Source organism: Nilaparvata lugens, chromosome 5 (assembly GCF_014356525.2).
Source record: "Nilaparvata lugens isolate BPH chromosome 5, ASM1435652v1, whole genome shotgun sequence".
Taxonomy (NCBI): domain Eukaryota; kingdom Metazoa; phylum Arthropoda; class Insecta; order Hemiptera; family Delphacidae; genus Nilaparvata; species Nilaparvata lugens.
This window is the reverse complement of record NC_052508.1, coordinates 30,770,520-30,788,424: the sequence shown is the minus strand read 5'-3', so window position 1 is coordinate 30,788,424 and position 17,905 is coordinate 30,770,520. Positions and strand designations below refer to the sequence as shown.

General features: G+C 35.0%; 1 protein-coding gene across 1 annotated transcript in view; it reads right to left on the bottom strand.

The window, feature by feature from the left end:
* Positions 1-17,163, bottom strand: part of LOC111059574 — a 50,132-nt gene extending 32,969 nt beyond the window's left edge. The window contains exon 1 of the mRNA XM_039428160.1: positions 16,779-17,163. The gene's annotated coding sequence lies outside the window, so the exon portion shown is untranslated. The remainder of the gene's footprint in view (positions 1-16,778) is intronic.
* Positions 17,164-17,905: the final 742 nt, after the last annotated feature.

The window sequence follows — 17,905 nt, the reverse complement described above, 5'->3', positions numbered from 1 at the left end:
CGGCTGTAGACTGGAGTCATCACTGAGCATACAGTCAATGGCCCCGCTTGACACTGCTCCAGTTGTTGTTGGTGGATGACTGCAAACCGAGCCCGATCAGGTGTCATCAGCAAGTGGTGGGCAGGCTTCAGCTGGTATTGTACCATCAGCTGGGTCTAGTGGGCAGGCTTCAGCTGGTATTGTACCATCAGCTGGGTCTGGTTGTTACGAACTGGCAATGCAAAAGCCTGGAAGAGTTCAAATCTCTGTCCAGGAGACATTGATGGCACCATCATACTCAGTTTTATCAAGCCACCAATGGATACAGCATGCACTCGCCTGATGTTGTAGTAGGCCTACAGATAAGCACTTGTTGGGTTTGTCCCAAATGGCAACTCCAACCCATCTGACAGGCTTGATCGAACTTTTTACAATATTTCTATCCTAGACAGGGTACCATCAATTAACCTAGTCTAACACTTAACTAACACATTATAACTAAAACAAATTTAATCTCAACCCACTGTCTATATCGTTAGTTATGCAAATCACAACATCAAGAAAACAAAATACACTTATTGGCAATAGCTCTCTCATTAATATTTATACTGTACTACCAACAACAACTGAACATCTTTCATATTTGATCAAATGTTTTCTTAAAATTGCCAAATTGAATTCCTATGAACAACAAATTATCAACTTTACCTTACATGATTGTTAATTTCAAAGATTGTAGTCGATTACAAAAGCTTTCGATAAAATTCACAAACAACAGAACAACATTAATCAACAACAAACAAATTGGATCCTCTGAATTGTCAATAAAACCTGAACAACTGGGTATAGCAGGATGTGATCCTCATCAAAGTCCTTGTAGGCTTCCACCTTCCCACCAAGGATAGCTCAAACCTTGTCACGTGGTATTTTAGCACCACAAAATACTTTTGAAATAAACTATTGAGCTTTAATAGAATTATAAAATATAAAGAATAGATAGCCTAGTCAAGGTACCGCTCAAGTAAAATCAAATGTTATTCATGATAAAGAGAAATCATGTTATCTATTAAGCGATAAGAGAACCATGCAAAATTCTAATTCAACAATGATGAGAATTCTTTCGCAGAAATAAAAATTATAAAGCGGCTTATTTATTATTGGCAGATCATGAAAAATGAAAGTTTGCATGTACATTTTGAGGTTAGAATGCTTTATTTTGATTTAATACTTCAATCGATCTAGGATCAATCGACAGTTTTTTGAATCAATACCTAACAAATCAGCTGTTTGCTAAATCAACCATTGCAAATTGAATTATAAGTTTTACTCACAAAATACATATTACATACACTAGGGAAGGCTTATGTAAATAGATAAGGACAACTATTATTGTTACACAAGTATTTATTGCAATCTAAAAAAGTATGAAAACCAAGAGTACACAAAACTCACATAAAAAATTAAATGCATATCATTTTATAGCATCATATATCGAGATTTAATTATTAAAATACTCTCAGTCTATCACCTAATTTATTTATATAAAAACTTTTTATTTATCTTTGTATAACAAAGTTAGGAACACCCTGAATCTTAAAGAACTAACGACATTGAGCCTTACTAAGATTAGAAAGCCAATCAGAAGGAAGCTTATGAATCATTCAAGGAAGAGATGAAACTTTTCTAGAAATCACTCTCTCTGGCTTGTGATCTTGATCTGTGAGAAGCACATGGAGATTAGGGTTCTTTCTTCCAATCAATTTTTGAAAGCATCAAGCCAATCCCTTTTTAAATCTGAAGTATATGTAATTAATGTTTGAATATTTGTGAACTCAGTGTGGCTGAAGAGTTCTTAATTGTAATTTATTCCCGTAAATATATTTTTAATACTGAAAGAAATTTATAAGAAATCTGGACCATGCACGAGCCCAGCAGAGATGAAAAGGACCTGCCTAATTAATGATTGGAGATAATTAATTATTCCACAAGAACTACAAGAACATCATTACTGTGAGTGTATTAGTTCTAATGAGCTCATTAGCCGGCCTTTATCAGTGAATGGGGGAATTAATTAAAGTGCTTTATTAATTTATTCAAGTTTAAGAAATTCGCAACGTGTTGACTACTATCATATAAGTTATAAAAACTCGTTCATGAATTTATTGATATATGTAGGAAGCTTATTTCCATGCACGGCACGAACTCATAAACCCTGAGATAGTAAATTGTTATTTTTATAAATTATTATTCATTCATTGATCAAAGTATGTTCAGTTAAGTCTATAAAATGAACAGGTTCCAAGCTGTTAAATTTTGAACCTACTTGAAATCCATATTTCAATATTAAATATAATATATATCTTTTAAAGCTCACAATATTGTGAATGCTAAGCAAGCCTGTGATAATTATTACAATATTAGAAAATTTATTTATCCAAAGAAATTTATATTTATCAAGAGATATTGTATATATATTATTTTATGGGAATATATTTTATGTTTTATGTCAGCATACAAAATCTTAGAAGTTTTTATTATATCCTAACTCATCTCGTGATATACAGTTTGAGCTGTCTTGGTACCAAGCAAAAATCTTCTGCAGCAAATAAAATCAGTGAATCAATTAATATTGATCTTATTCAGAGCATTTACTACTTATCATCCTTTGATGATAGTAATACTATTCCCCCAGAAAAATCATACTGATAATTATATTAATAAGGTTACAGTATATCATATAAGGATCCAGAGAACTTCAAGAACTGGCATTGTAAGTTCCAAGGAATTTCAGAAGGGTAAATTGGTGAATACCTGTATTCATGATAAGCATTTCAAAAATCAACACGGAAAAACCATAGTTGGTCTTCATTATTCTCGATTGGATACATGGTTACTGATAATCAGTCACCAACTATCTTTTTGATTTCCTTATTGGTATTCTTCCAGAACTTCATGGAAGCAGCTGTGAGAATTATTGATCACCAGTCATTGAACCCTGTGGTGATTAAATATATTTGGAATATTCATGCATCTACTACTGAGCTAGAGCTGCGGTTTGAACCCAGCATATTTGCGAGCCAGACGGCCTTAACTTTTCACAAATTTATTTGTGAAATAGGGATTTTAGCAACCGCTCCAGTATATATCAAATATATCACATCACATATGAATGGTTGGCAATTTACCACTTTACACAATCTCACCCAACATGGATGGCAAAAATTCACACCACTACAACCTCCACCAAACAATACTTTACTCAGCTATGCTTCAGGACAGACACACTTCCTCCCTGCCAGATAGCCATGCTTCTACAGTTCCAGACAGCCGTGCCTCTTTCCTGCCAGACCTCCATGTCTGCAGTTCCAGACAAGCCACGCTCCCACCCTGCCAGACAGCCATTCTTCTGTAGTTCCAGACAGCTGTGCTTCCTCTCAGCCACATGCTGATGAGTCTCATATTTGAGCTAGTGACACCTTTACTTGCTCTTGATTTTCTCATGCATACCCTAATACATGTTGTAACCTGCACACCCTAGGCAGTTACCTGTGTGACTTCCTTGAGGCACCAAACAATGTTGCTTCCGACTTATCTCTGTTACTCTAGGTCAAGAGATAGAAATATTCGTCTCATCTTGGCATTGTCATTAATTTGGTATCTTCTGTACTTATTGGTCTCCATCCTAAATGATATTCAGTAACATACAAGATAGAACTATTACAATCTTGATCTCACATGACAACTATACCCTAAAAATCTTCTGCATCAGTTAAACTAAACACATTACATCATTGAAATTCACTAAAAGTGTTTCAATTACAAAAATACTCTCCTTCATATCGACATAATTACAAAAGAAATGTTACCAAAATTCTCTACTTCTTCATATCTCTTCATCACACTTCTTGTGACAATCAGCTAGCCCAGAGCCAAACAATTCTGCAGCAAAGAATTTCCTACTTGATCCAGAAATTTATTGGTTAGGTTGCTGACCTTCTCTGACTTCTCGTTGCAAGTGGGGATCTGGGAACATCAATCTGAATTAGATAAAATAAAATCCTGCTTGTACTGCACGTGTGAAGGATCCTCTTATCAGCATGCAAGGCGATGATGTTGCTAGCAGACAGCACTCCATACAACTCCAGATGACATCACAGCTAGGCTCTCCAACTCTGCTGTAGAACATACTCCATCCTACCAGGGGTAGGATGTCATACAGCTCTATTGGTCACCGCGAGAAGTGGTGACGTCGAACGCTGTCAATGTAGCAGCCGCTATCGCTAGCGAGTGCCACTCAGTCGCAAGAAGGTGGTCACATACTCACATCATCGCATCCTCATCTACCAAGGAAGCGAAGGGAAATTTCTTACTGCTGGAGGGAAACTCCTGAGCTCTGGCCGGAGGGAATTTATCAACCAGAGAGGGAAATTCTTCTGCGCAACCAGCCAGCGCACTGAGTGATCTTCTCTTGGTTTTCCTTTCACATGCTTTTTCTTTGGTTATCGGTTGTTTGTTTCTTTCTACTTTTCTTATTCTTCTTCATCTTATTGGCTTCTCGCATCGTACGTCCATACTTAACTTCAGATTCGGTGCTATTTCTCAGAGATAAATCATCAACTTGTTCTTCTTCTCTCTGTTTTGTTCGGATCTTCGCATTCTTTTCAAAGCTACAGTCTATAAGCGGGTGTTCTCGCTGTTTCTCCCTTTGGCTACTTTCACACGATAGGAGACGTGCAACTTGAACACTGAACAGTGTTCACGTTTTTTTGTCGAAGCACATTGAGTCAAATCTTGTCTTTCACATGGTGACCCCGAGCCAGGAACCTCCTTTTGTCACGTCTTTTCCCCTTGAGGCAAGCAGAAACCGGCTTGGATCGAAATACTAGCGGACAAATCGTTGCTTTCACATGGTGATTCTACGTCTCTCCAGTCACCACTTTTTTCTCAATAACTATCTTCCTTGAAAATGAAGATAGAGAGATTCTGATTTCGGATTTGGATTCAGCGACTCCAAATTCTTTCATGTTTAAGTCCCGTTTTCGGAAATATCCGAAAACAAGGAAGTTATGGCTGTTTTTAATAAAGCTTTCTATTATCATATAATTATACGGTAAAAACGAGCAGGCACTGTACTATACAGTACGTATGTACTGTAGCTATTATAATACAAGTAGCACTGTATTCGTGTAGGAAATTTGGTGGGATATTTTTCTTGATTTCTGAAAATACCCAAAAATAAGGGAGTAAGTTAAACAAATAATATAGGCAACCCCATATAGAGCACCGTGTAAAAGGAGTAAAATATTTTCTTTATATAAATTTACAGTTGAAGCACAAATAATGCCAATTACTCCCATGTGATATGACTAAATATTTGATTACAAAGGAAATACAACTCTAAAGCTGCGTTTACACCAGAGTTATTAAGGAGATGTTAATATAACTTAATCTTTATAGATTCTATTAGATTGAACATAACTTATCATACATATGATGGACATATGTGTTTGCCAAGTTTCGTTCAATCTAATAGAATCTATAGAGATTAAGTTATTAACATTCAATCTAATAGAATCTATAAAGATTAAGTTATTAACATTTTGTTAATAACTTTGGTGTAAACGCAGCTTTATCAACTGATTTCTGTAACTTATATCTACGAATAGATACTTTTCATCTGGCTGAGTTTGACTGATTGTCTTGGGGTGGTACTTGAATGAAAGTGGAATGAGAGATATCTTTGTTGAATTTGAAATATTTGGGAGAATACTGTTGGAAATCTATTGAGGGGAGATTAGTATAATTAAGGTGTGAGAGCAAGCAATCAATTCAATGAAACAACTACAAGGACTCATGAACGGTTCAAATATGAGAGATTGTCAAAGTATATTTGAAAGAAGTCAGGAGCTATTTGTGGAGTTTTTTAGAATCAAAATCAATGACTACTTGAAATTTATGACTGATTATTGTAACATAGCTTAAATTATCTTAAATTGTATTCATGCTCATAAGGAAGGACTCTGATACTGCACATAGAAACTGTACGAGAAAAGATCCCATACTTTTTTCATTCAATCACAAAACTATGTTATAAAGTCTGTGTTATATCTAGAAAATATGAAAAAATACCCATAGAAGTAGAAAATAATTTCCAATAAGGAAACATTAGATCTATACAGTCAATACATTGACTCTCTGTCAAATGAAACCTTGAAAATTTAATAAATGTGACAACCGATCATGCTTTGGAGCAAACCCTCATTCGATCATCCAAAACTGAGTGATTGGAATAGCTAGTTCTTCAAAGGCTTTCCTAAAATGGCTGCTACTATATAAATAAATCTTCCATCAAAGATATTCTGTTCAAGTATGTTGACATTATTATGGATATCACTGGAGATTGTGAAGAAAGTCATCTAATGAAGTAAAACAAGAATAATGAGAGGTGAGAATGATTTCCAGAAGCATAATCTTCTCAAGAGAACATAAAATTTTTCTTCAAGACTCTGATGGACAACAGAATCTGCATAATGTTATCAATAGACTGGAAGCAAGTGAAGAAGTGTGTGATTCTCTTTTGAACGTATAGAAGGAAATAGTTATTTGGTCTCCAACGATTTTTATCTGAACATAGTTGTGGCAAATTGTAAAAGAGTATTCTCACCTTTAAAAAGAAACAGAGTTCTTTCATTCTCCACGATGCAATCAAACAAAAATCCTAGTCTTAGTTAATTCTAGAACAAAAAGATCTGATCTCTGTATTTTTACTAGGTAGCTGTTTAAAGATAATTCAGCATTGAAGTTTTAGTGCAGCATGCATTTCTACAATAACCGCAATCTCTGTCAACATCTGATGGATATTTGGAAAAAAACTCTTAATCTCACTTCGCCCATAAAAATTGTAAGTGAAACTAGTTGTGGATTTGACTAAATCCCTAAATATCGTTGACAAATTCGCATAATGATGACATGGCTCTCCTGAATTCAACTCCTACTTCACTTTTCAAAACTTCAATACGCTGCAAGATTATGGTAACTTTGTGATGAGAAGAGTTATGAAAATTCTCAATAAAGATGGAGTGATACAGGTGGACATAGCTTTTCATGTATATGGTCTAAAATCAAACAAAGGTAGTGAACATATTAGAAGCAGCAGAGTAAAAGAATCACTCCAATAATATGCTCTCCAAACCATCGAGACTTGATTTCTAAATCTGTGGCAGAGATTTATTAATGTGACATGCAAGAATCTATAAAGGAATAATCCATACGTTAGCTACGTGCAGGAATACATAAATTCATTCATTTGTGGATAAAATTACAAATCATATAAATATGTTTGGGAATGAATAACAGGCATGGCCCAAAACTATTCGAATCCCAAATTTTGATACTGAATAACTTGTTACCATTTCAAAACAGTCTACCATAAACAGTCTACAAAACGGGAATACCGTTTAATGGATGAATCAATCAAAAGTTAGTGAAATATCATTATAATAATACTGTTAGGAATAATATGGATGAATATTTAAATTTTCATTTCATTTTGATTTGACACATATCTATTATTATATTGGATATAACTCAAAAGTTCACGACAAACTGAAGATTCACGAAAGATTAACATTTCCATACTAAACTTAATCAATATGATAATGAATGAATGATGAATTCCATTTCCACCATGAAGAACTAAGAAATTCCACAAATATTTCTTGGAAATTAATTGACCACTATATCAAGTAAGCGTGGCCAGTGTGCAATTAATATAATTCAGCCTGCTGCGCATCACAATAAATTAATTTGAGATAAAAACAATAGAACATAAACATATATGAATATTATCTTTATTCTATCCTAATATATTTCTTGAAACCCAAGTTCGTTCATTTCAAACAGTCATTTCTTAGTTTCCTTGAAGAATGATATGAAGTTTCTAATTTTGACCATAATTAGTATATTATGATGAGAATTATCAATTATTAAGGCTTGAGAGTTGAAAAATCGTGTTCAGCGACCGAAAATACATAAGATAGCGTTCCTGAAATACATACTCCATCCTACCAGGGGTAGGATGTCATACAGCTCTATTGGTCACCGCGAGAAGTGGTGACGTCGAACGCTGTCAATGTAGCAGCCGCTATCGCTAGCGAGTGCCACTCAGTCGCAAGAAGGTGGTCACATACTCACATCATCGCATCCTCATCTACCAAGGAAGCGAAGGGAAATTTCTTACTGCTGGAGGGAAACTCCTGAGCTCAGGCCGGAGGGAATTTAATAATTTATCAACCAGAGAGGGAAATTCTTCTGCGCAACCAGCCAGCGCACTGAGTGATCTTCTCTTGGTTTTCCTTTCACATGCTTTTTCTTTGGTTATCGGTTGTTTGTTTCTTTCTACTTTTCTTTTCTTATTGGCTTCTCGCATCGTACGTCCATACTTAACTTCAGATTCGGTGCTATTTCTCAGAGATAAATCATCAACTTGTTCTTCTTCTCTCTGTTTTGTTCGGATCTTCGCATTCTTTTCAAAGCTACAGTCTATAAGCGGGTGTTCTCGCTGTTTCTCCCTTTGGCTACTTTCACACGATAGGAGACGTGCAACTTGAACACTGAACAGTGTTCACGTTTTTTTGTCGAAGCACATTGAGTCAAATCTTGTCTTTCACATGGTGACCCCGAGCCAGGAACCTCCTTTTGTCACGTCTTTTCCCCTTGAGGCAAGCAGAAACCGGCTTGGATCGAGATACTAGCGGACAAATCGTTGCTTTCACATGGTGATTCTACGTCTCTCCAGTCACCACTTTTTTCTCAATAACTATCTTCCTTGAAAATGAAGATAGAGAGATTCTGATTTCGGATTTGGATTCAGCGACTCCAAATTCTTTCATGTTTAAGTCCCGTTTTCGGAAATATCCGAAAACAAGGAAGTTATGGCTGTTTTTAATAAAGCTTTCTATTATCATATAATTATACGGTAAAAACGAGCAGGCACTGTACTATACAGTACGTATGTACTGTAGCTATTATAATACAAGTAGCACTGTATTCGTGTAGGAAATTTGGTGGGATATTTTTCTTGATTTCTGAAAATACCCAAAAATAAGGGAGTAAGATAACTTTGAAAAACCAACGTTTTCCTGCCGATTGACAAAACAGATTAAAAATTATTCCAAGACATATTATGTCTTGAACTAAAAACGTGTAAAAACGTATCACTATTCAAGCAATCAAGCTTTTCATAAATTTATTTGTCTCCTCATGGCAGTAGGTTTGCGCCCAACGTTTTCACTTAAACATTTCTGTGATAATAATTAAATTATGATAGAACACATTATCGTATTGATCTTCTAAATCCAGTTACATGCACATCGAATTCCATAAAATTGATTTTTACCGTTCCTATGAACTCCACCAGGTTCAGCGCAACTTGTTAAATATCATTATGTTTGATTCAACAGAATTCATGAGAACGGCAAAAAATCTAACAAAAAAGCCGAAGTTTGTGTCGACGGTATACGACATACGAGAGGTTATCTCTAAAGTAATGACCGTTGGGAAATTTCTCGCCGTAGGGTTGACTAACCTGTGTCGGCTGAATCAAGTCTCGTAGAAAGCAAAAGCTCGCGCTTGGCCCATAGTTCTACGACTGAGGATTCAGCTCAGCGACTAAAATCGACAAGCCATGATTATGTTAATCACTACTCATATAATAATACAAAGTATAGAACTGTTTTTTACTATGATACATGGTTTTCATTCTTTAATAAAAATAAAACGAGATTCCGGTGTCAAAAACATCAAAGTCGCCAGGCTGGTCTGGACTATTCATGACTTTTTCAGTATGCATTATCCACTCAGCAGTTCTAATACAAACACAGACATCAGTTTCGTTTTAGTTGGAATGGAATGACATTTTTTATTCTTTCAGTTCCTATTATTACCATTGATGGATTCAGATCACCACAATGTTTATACAGTATGTTCATAATAGATTCTTCTGATTGTTGCAAAGAAATAATTATTGGTATATTCAACTATTTTAACCAGATAAATTAGATTGTTGAATGACTATTGAAATTCAGTGGAGTTTACTTGTTCTTTTCCTCGTATTTTATTCGGTGATGAGTAGAGATGATTTATGAGTTCATATTTGGATTCATCTTTTCAAAGTTTAATTTTTTTTAACTTTTAAAAATTGAAAATGTTCATGTTTAAACTTTTCAGGTGTTTGAAAACTTCTTAAAACCTTTGCCTGTCTCTTCCTGAGGCAGGAGTATTGTTATCTTAGTACTTTTACTATTTAATCATATGATAATAGAAAGCTATATTAAAAACAGCTATAACTCCCTTGTTTTCGGGTATTTTTGAAAATGGGACTTAAGCTTAGAAGAATTTGGGGTAGCTGAATCCAAATCCGAAATCAGAAATCTTCTATCTATATTTTTGAGGAAGTTAGACTTTGAGAAAAAGTGATGAGTCATACTTTGAGCAAACGTCGACTTACTTGTTCGTCGGACTAGATCCGTTAGGCTACTTTCACATGATAGGAGATGTGCAGCTTGAACACTGAACAGTGTTCACGTTTTTTTGTCGAAGTACATTGAGTCAAATCGTGTCTTTCACATGGTGACTCCTATCCAGGAACCTCGTTTTGTCACGTCTTTTCCCCTCGAGGCAAGCAGAAACCGGCTTGGATTGAGATACTAGCAGACAAATCGTCACTTTCACGTGGTGATTCTACGTCTCTCCGGTCACCACTTTTTCTCAAAAACTATCTTTCTTGAAAATGAAGATAGAAAGATTCTGATTTCGGATTTGGATTCCGCGACCCCAAATTCTCTAAAGTGTAAGTCCCGTTTTCGAAAATATCTGAAAACAAGGAAGTTATGGCTGTTTTTGATAAAGCTTTCTATTATCATACAGTAAAAACGAACAGGTACTGTACTATACAATATGTAAGTACTGTAGCTATTATAATACAACTTACACTGTATTCGTGTAGGAAATTTGGTAGGATATTTATCTTGACTTCTGAAAATACCCCAAAATAAGGGAGTAAGATAACTTTGAAAAACCAAAGATTTCCTGCCGATTGAAGAAACATTAAAAATTAGTCGAAGATATATTATGTCTTAGACTAAAAACGTGTAACAAATATCAGATCACTATTCAAGCTATCAAGCTTTTCATAAATTTATTTGTCTCCTCATGTCAGAAGGTTTGCGTCCAACGTTTTCACTTAAACACTTCTGTGATTAAATTGTGATAGAGCACATTATCGTATTGATCTTCTAAATCCAGTTACATGTACATCGATTTTCGTAAAATTGATTTTTTACCGTTCCTATGAATTCTATGAATTCTTTATACAGGTTAAGCACAACTTCTTAAATAATAACATTATGTTTGCTTCAACAGAATTCATAAGGACGACAAAACATCAAACAACAAAAAAATGCTTTCTGAGTAACTAGTTTTAACAAAGCATGGCTTCACGAAATACAGTACGATAATTTAGAATAGTTGGTACAATGGTTATGCTTTTCGCATTATGGCAGCACTGTGCTTGCTCACTCACTTCTCCAGTTGACACTTGTTGACTTCTCAGTTGTTTACTTGACTTGACTCTGACACCTGTCATTACGCGATGTCTGAGTTTGATGTGGAGCTGTTGATTACTGCAGTTTGCAACCGACCTGCTCTTTGGGATAAAAGTCTTGACATCTACAAGGACCGGAATGAAGTCGCCAAAAGTTGGATGGAAGTTAAAAAGAAATAGTCAATAATTGCTGGGAATTTAAAGTGATATTCAACGATTTGAACCTGATAAATTGGATTGTTGAATGACAACTGAAATTTAGTGAATTTTACTGTACAACATTCCTTTTGCTCCTATTTTATTGGGTGATGAGTGGAGATGATTTATGATTTTATATTTGGATTCATCTTTTCATAGTTCAATATTTTTTTGGAAAACTAGAACTTTTAAAAATTGAAAATGTTTATGTTTTAACTTTTCAGGTGTTCAAAAACTTCTTGAAACCTTTGCCTGTCCCTTTGTGAGGCAGGAGTATTATTATCTTAGTACGTTTACTATATAATCATATGATAATGGAAAGCTATATTAAAAACAGCTATAACTCCCTTGTTTTCGGGTATTTTTGAAAATGGGACTTACGCTTTATTGAATTTGGGGTCGCTGAATCCAAATCCGAAATCAGATATCTTCTATCTATATTTTTAAGGAAGTTGAACTGTGAGAAAAAGTGATGAGTTATACTTTGAGCAAACGTCGGCGTAGTTGTTAGATCTGTCGGCTTATTTGTAAGATCCCCATGTGAAAGTACAGGAGAGCTGCAAAATATGAAATATGATCTTCCAGGAGCAAGGACTCTGCCGTGTGAAAAAGGCCTTACTAGATCCGTCGGTTAAATTGAAAGATCCCCATGTGAAAGCACAGGAGAGCTGAAAAATATGAAATATAATCTTCCATCATATGATCTTCAGGAGGCAGGATTCTGCCGTGTGAAACTGGCCTTACTTCGCCAGTGTTTTTGACTCTATGCTCGCCCATACTAATAAATTATAACATTGTATGCTGTTACCATTTAATATGTTATTCCTCTTTCATTCGCTTCACAACCATTGCGAAATTACAATTTACTATACCTTTAAACGAAATAAACTGAAACAATACTCTGATGACAATAACATTTCTTGTGAATAAACAAAATTTATCATCGAATCTCTTAACAGAATTACTTATTCCGTATGCAATAATAAATATTGATTCCAGAACGTGATAAATGAGACAAATATGTGAATACTAATATATCCAAACATTTTAAATTAATCTTTTTCAAGGCTTTAATGATTTACTAAACTTTCAAATTCTTTTGTTCAAAGACACATTTCAAGAAAATCCTTCTATGAGTTAGGTTTTTCCATAAATTAATTTCTTCATTGATTATTTTCCACAGAAAATAATCCCACATTGATAATTCTTGTTCTTCAAAAGTTCTGACATCAATCCGAGACTATCGCACGACTATCGCACGAGATACGCCAACAAGCAACAACCTTTGAAAACATTTTTCCTTCAATTTAATCGTAGACTAATAACTTTTTTTATCATCATTTCATGATTACTACTGTACTTTGTTTCCGAAATACAATTCACTGTATTTAATTTGCATAGGCAGCCAACTAATAATTAATTCAATAATTCCGATTAACATGAAAGTTACAATTTTCTCTAATAATTTGCATTTGGCATTCTTGCAGCCAAATTCCACCGAACAGCCACCATTGTCATATCTCGGGTAGATTAGATACTAATTACTGCTTTTACCAAAGGGTAGACGTGGTTAAAGAAAGCTGATTTTTTCACTCTATGAAAGTTTGTTATAGTTAAACATTTTCTCTACCATTATTTACAACAATTTCGACTCTACTCTGGCTGCCTAGCCTAATACAAATAGGAAGAAGGATGAAATAATAGTAACAATTTGAAACATTTATTTATACAATGAATTATATTTAAAACATTAATTTATACAAAGAATCTCGCACTGAATTTCATATTAACAAAATTTTATTTTTACCTTCACACATCCTCAACAAAATCACTCTGTCTCTCTCTCTCTCGCTCTTAGGCGGGCTAACTGTGCTCGATTCAATTTTTTACATAGCAAGTCGCGCTCATTTTTTCAAGTTGAATAAATTATTATTAGCTGAGAAACGATTTATACTACTTTTGTGATTGAAAACTACCACAACATTGTGATTACTACAACATAACCTATTCACTTATACCTATTATACTCTTACACTTATACCTATTCACTTATACTTATTCTATTCACATAACACATAACCTATTCACCAAGTAGTGGCGCAGTCGCAGGAGATTGCTCCGTTTCACTCTCTCTCCAGGTGAATGTCTTCGGGCTGATGCTGCGTTGCTCGCCACTGCTCCTATTCGTGCTCTTTCCAGACGACCGTGAACCAAAACGAACGCTCTCACTCGCTCTCATTGTGAGCGCATAACGTGGGAACGTAACACAGTTTCTTGATGTGTCACCCGGCAAACCAATTTATAAGACGTTGTCACGTCAAAAACATAGAAAGAGATTTGGAATGGTAAAATAGAACAAAAAACCTATCGTTCTGCAAATAAAGTTTGATCGCCCCTTGTCATTTGAGTAGGATTAATTTTGCTCCATTTGCTTCAACGGTTGAAAGAAGAGTGCACAGAAAGAATGCAATTTTTGTCTCAGGACCAACTCTTCCTAGGCCTACACGTGGAAACTAGACTACGGCAGGGGGGAAGAAGAGCCAGAAACTGTTGATGGGACGAGTGGATGAAAACTATCTTTCCCAGGCTGGAATGCTAGCTAGGCAGCTCCCAACCCTGAGAAAGATCCTCACCTCGTCCATCGGTTAAAAAAATGCAAGCTTTCCGTAGCCTATGCTAGGCAGCCAGCAAATAAAATATTACGTGCTAATTTTTACTGATTTCAATTACACTACTTCCAATTGCTTCCATTACAAGATGTTCAACCGTTTTTTTAGACGAAAATATTTCTAAAATCTTCCTCTACAATATTTTTGTTCTATTAAATTTTCCTCTGAAACGCATAGGCTATTTTTCTTGTTATGATCTTCAGAAGCCCAAAAAAAACTTTTTTTCTGAATTTGTTCAAATTTCATTCCATTATAACTTTTTTTGCAAGAGATACAGAGGAGTTTAAAATCTATGAAATTTAGAACGTTTTTTCAATTTAGAACGATATATCTTCATGCTCTGTACGTCGAAAAATGAGTTCTCCAGCGCTCTACAAAGAAAACCCTGCATGATTCCTGGTACGTTTTTCCATACGCATGAGGTAAGAAACTAGAACTGTAAAATCGATTTTTACAAGACTACTTTAAGATAGAGACTTGCAGATGGTCTCAATCTCTTTGTTACAACAAGACGAACATTGACGATGGGAACAACAAAAATATACAACATCATTTAAAAATACAAGATGGCGATCATTATTGACAGAAATATTTATATTGCTTGTTATTGTGAGAGATATCGGATTGTTTCTACCACCAAAGTGTTTAGAATTAACCAAACAATAATTTTCGAGTGAATCATCTCATTTCGTCCACTCTTTTCATTATTTATTCGACTTCAAAAACTTGAAACTTACATTTTCCGGGGACAATATTTTAATTTCCAACCTGTATATGTATTCGCAGTAGACAAACACTAATTTTATTGGCACAGAGTTGTAGAATATTTCCAAAGCTTCAAAATCACATCTGGTTGGAGGCTGTAAGTCCATATTTTACGGCTGCAGCGTCATCGGAAAAAGAGTAAAAAGTACGGTATGCAGCGAAAAACATACTTTTTCCCCCAAATGACAATCCCAACAAATATAAAACCGTGTAACTCATGACTCCTTGAAGGTACAGACTTGGGAATGGTATCAATCTCTTTATAATGATGTGTAGAATGAGAATATCCATGATGGCAATGTCAAAAGAGTTTGTCATCTCTACATATAAAAATGAATGTCTGTTTGTGTGTTAGTTTGTTTGTATTGCAATTGTACTTTACACCGTTCCACGCCATGCCCGAATCAGTGTGTGTGAGTTCTTCCATCCAAACCAATAAGCAAGAAGCACCTGAATGCAAAGTGCGGCATCGCGCCTCCTCAGGTGTGTATCACCGCATATGCATAGATGCATTAACTATTTGGCGGTACGAATTTTGCCGGGCAAGCTAGTGCTTTAATAAAAATCAGAAAAAATTGTTATTTTTCATTCTTGAGAGGGGGGGGGCTGAAACTAACTTGTTAGTTGGGTAGAAGTGATTATGTCAGAGGCTGAACTATAGCCATGATATTTTATTGATTTTTTCGTAAATATTTCTCAAGATTAAGTATTCAACTGATTCAGTTGTGTCGTACTTCACAAGGGAAGAATTGACTAGAGTTTAGAGATTAATCTCTGGTTATTGTGAATGTTGAATGTTGTAATGTGATGTGATAAATATTTCAATATTATTCATTGCACTATTGATGAATTTCGGTGCCGTAGTTCTCTTGAGAATATTACTCGTATTCTGTCTCCAGTTGGCATTGTTCTTGTAAAAATTCAACAGTATTGGACTATGCAGTACAGTACAGTACGTAAAAGCATTGCGATTAAATAACAAAGCCAATCGATCATGATTATCAGGCTCATAGTAAAATTGACTAATGCATGTTACCTTGAATGTTGAATGTAGTTGGTTATGCTACAATGCTGCAGCACATTAATTGCAACCACTTCGCAGGCAGTCTATTCAGCAGTGAACTTGCAGTTTACCACCGCATTTCATAGAGTCAACCAAACCGACTGCAATAGCCTGGAAGCCTGGCTTCCAATTCCTGGAAGCCTGCATTTGTAATCTACTCCATCTCCCTATTAATAATCATTCATGCAGATCATGTTTACCCAATAAACTCCTGATCAAAATTTGATATTGATTTTGCAGGTTATCGAGTATGAAATACAGATGGAGTCAGTGTTTATTGTGTAATATGTTTTACGAGAGCTTTTCAACCAGTCCTGAAATTGTTGTAGCATTGTGAATTTAAAAATATATTGTCAGATATCGGCCTCCGTTGAAGTGTCATGTGTCATGATCTTACTCCAAAGGGGGGGACACTAAATTATATAATTGGAACTATATGACAATAAATTAGAATTATAATTGTTCGGTCTTGAGTACAGTTTCCTTGTATGGTAGGTCTTACCTTGTGTTGGCAAATGTTGTAACCTATTTTGTTCCGTAGAAAAGAGAGGACGTACAATAAACAAGTAATTGATGGTTAGAATAGTCAGATTAAATAGAATAGTTGAACAGTTGTAATATTTGAGGTTATGATTCAATGATAGATATTTGCAGGTTAGGTTGATCAATCTTTGTTTAATCGGATTGTCGATATCACTTAAATCGGAGTATCGAAGCAGAATGGCTGGTGTGTAGATAGAACAGATTGAAAAAGTTAACTTGCTCAATAAAGAGGTTGGCGGTCTACAAAGGTAGCCGAAGTAAGGGACCTGAATTTCTAACTTAATATGGTAAGGTGGAATTAAATTCAATTTAATAATAAAATGCAGTTCAACTTGAACCTGCTGCAAATAAATTCTGCTGTCACTACGATCAGACAGAGATAGTGATTTTGGAGTGAATCTTTTCTCCAAATGATGACTAATATATCCAGAATCCAATAATTGTGCCGTAATTTGGAAAGATGTTAGACCGTATGAAACAACAGATAGAATGGCAAATCCATGCGAACCAGGTCTCTGATAAGTACTATAGGTTGTATGAGAGCAAAGTGCTGAACCAAAATAGTAAATATTTCGAGTACCGAGTTTAATTCTAATGCTGTTTAAACGATCTACTACCTCTCTTTGCGATGTTGGTCAGCTAATAATGTAGGATTCACTTCACCTCGGTGGGATAGGCTAGGGGAAGTCGATTTATTATTTGATTCTGCGGGATACCCTCAAGGACAGAATTTGTTACTTGATAAGAAAATCGACCACCATTTACCACCAGAAGAAATAATAATCTAATGATAGATATTATACTCGCTACTGTCTGACTATTGCAAAACAGGATGTGTCCTGAATGATCAATGTGTGTCAGTCGAGAAAACGAATTTGGAGGTATAATGAAGTAAATCCAGTTTAATAAAACGGTAAAATGGATATATTCTGAAGGAAGTATTTTTACAACAAATAATGAATAAATTGATAAACAGATTATGTAAATAATAGCTTTCAAATAGATACAGGATGAAGATTGGTTGACAACAGATTTGAATCTTCAAATTATAAATATTATATAAAAAGTTTGGTACTCTTCAATTAA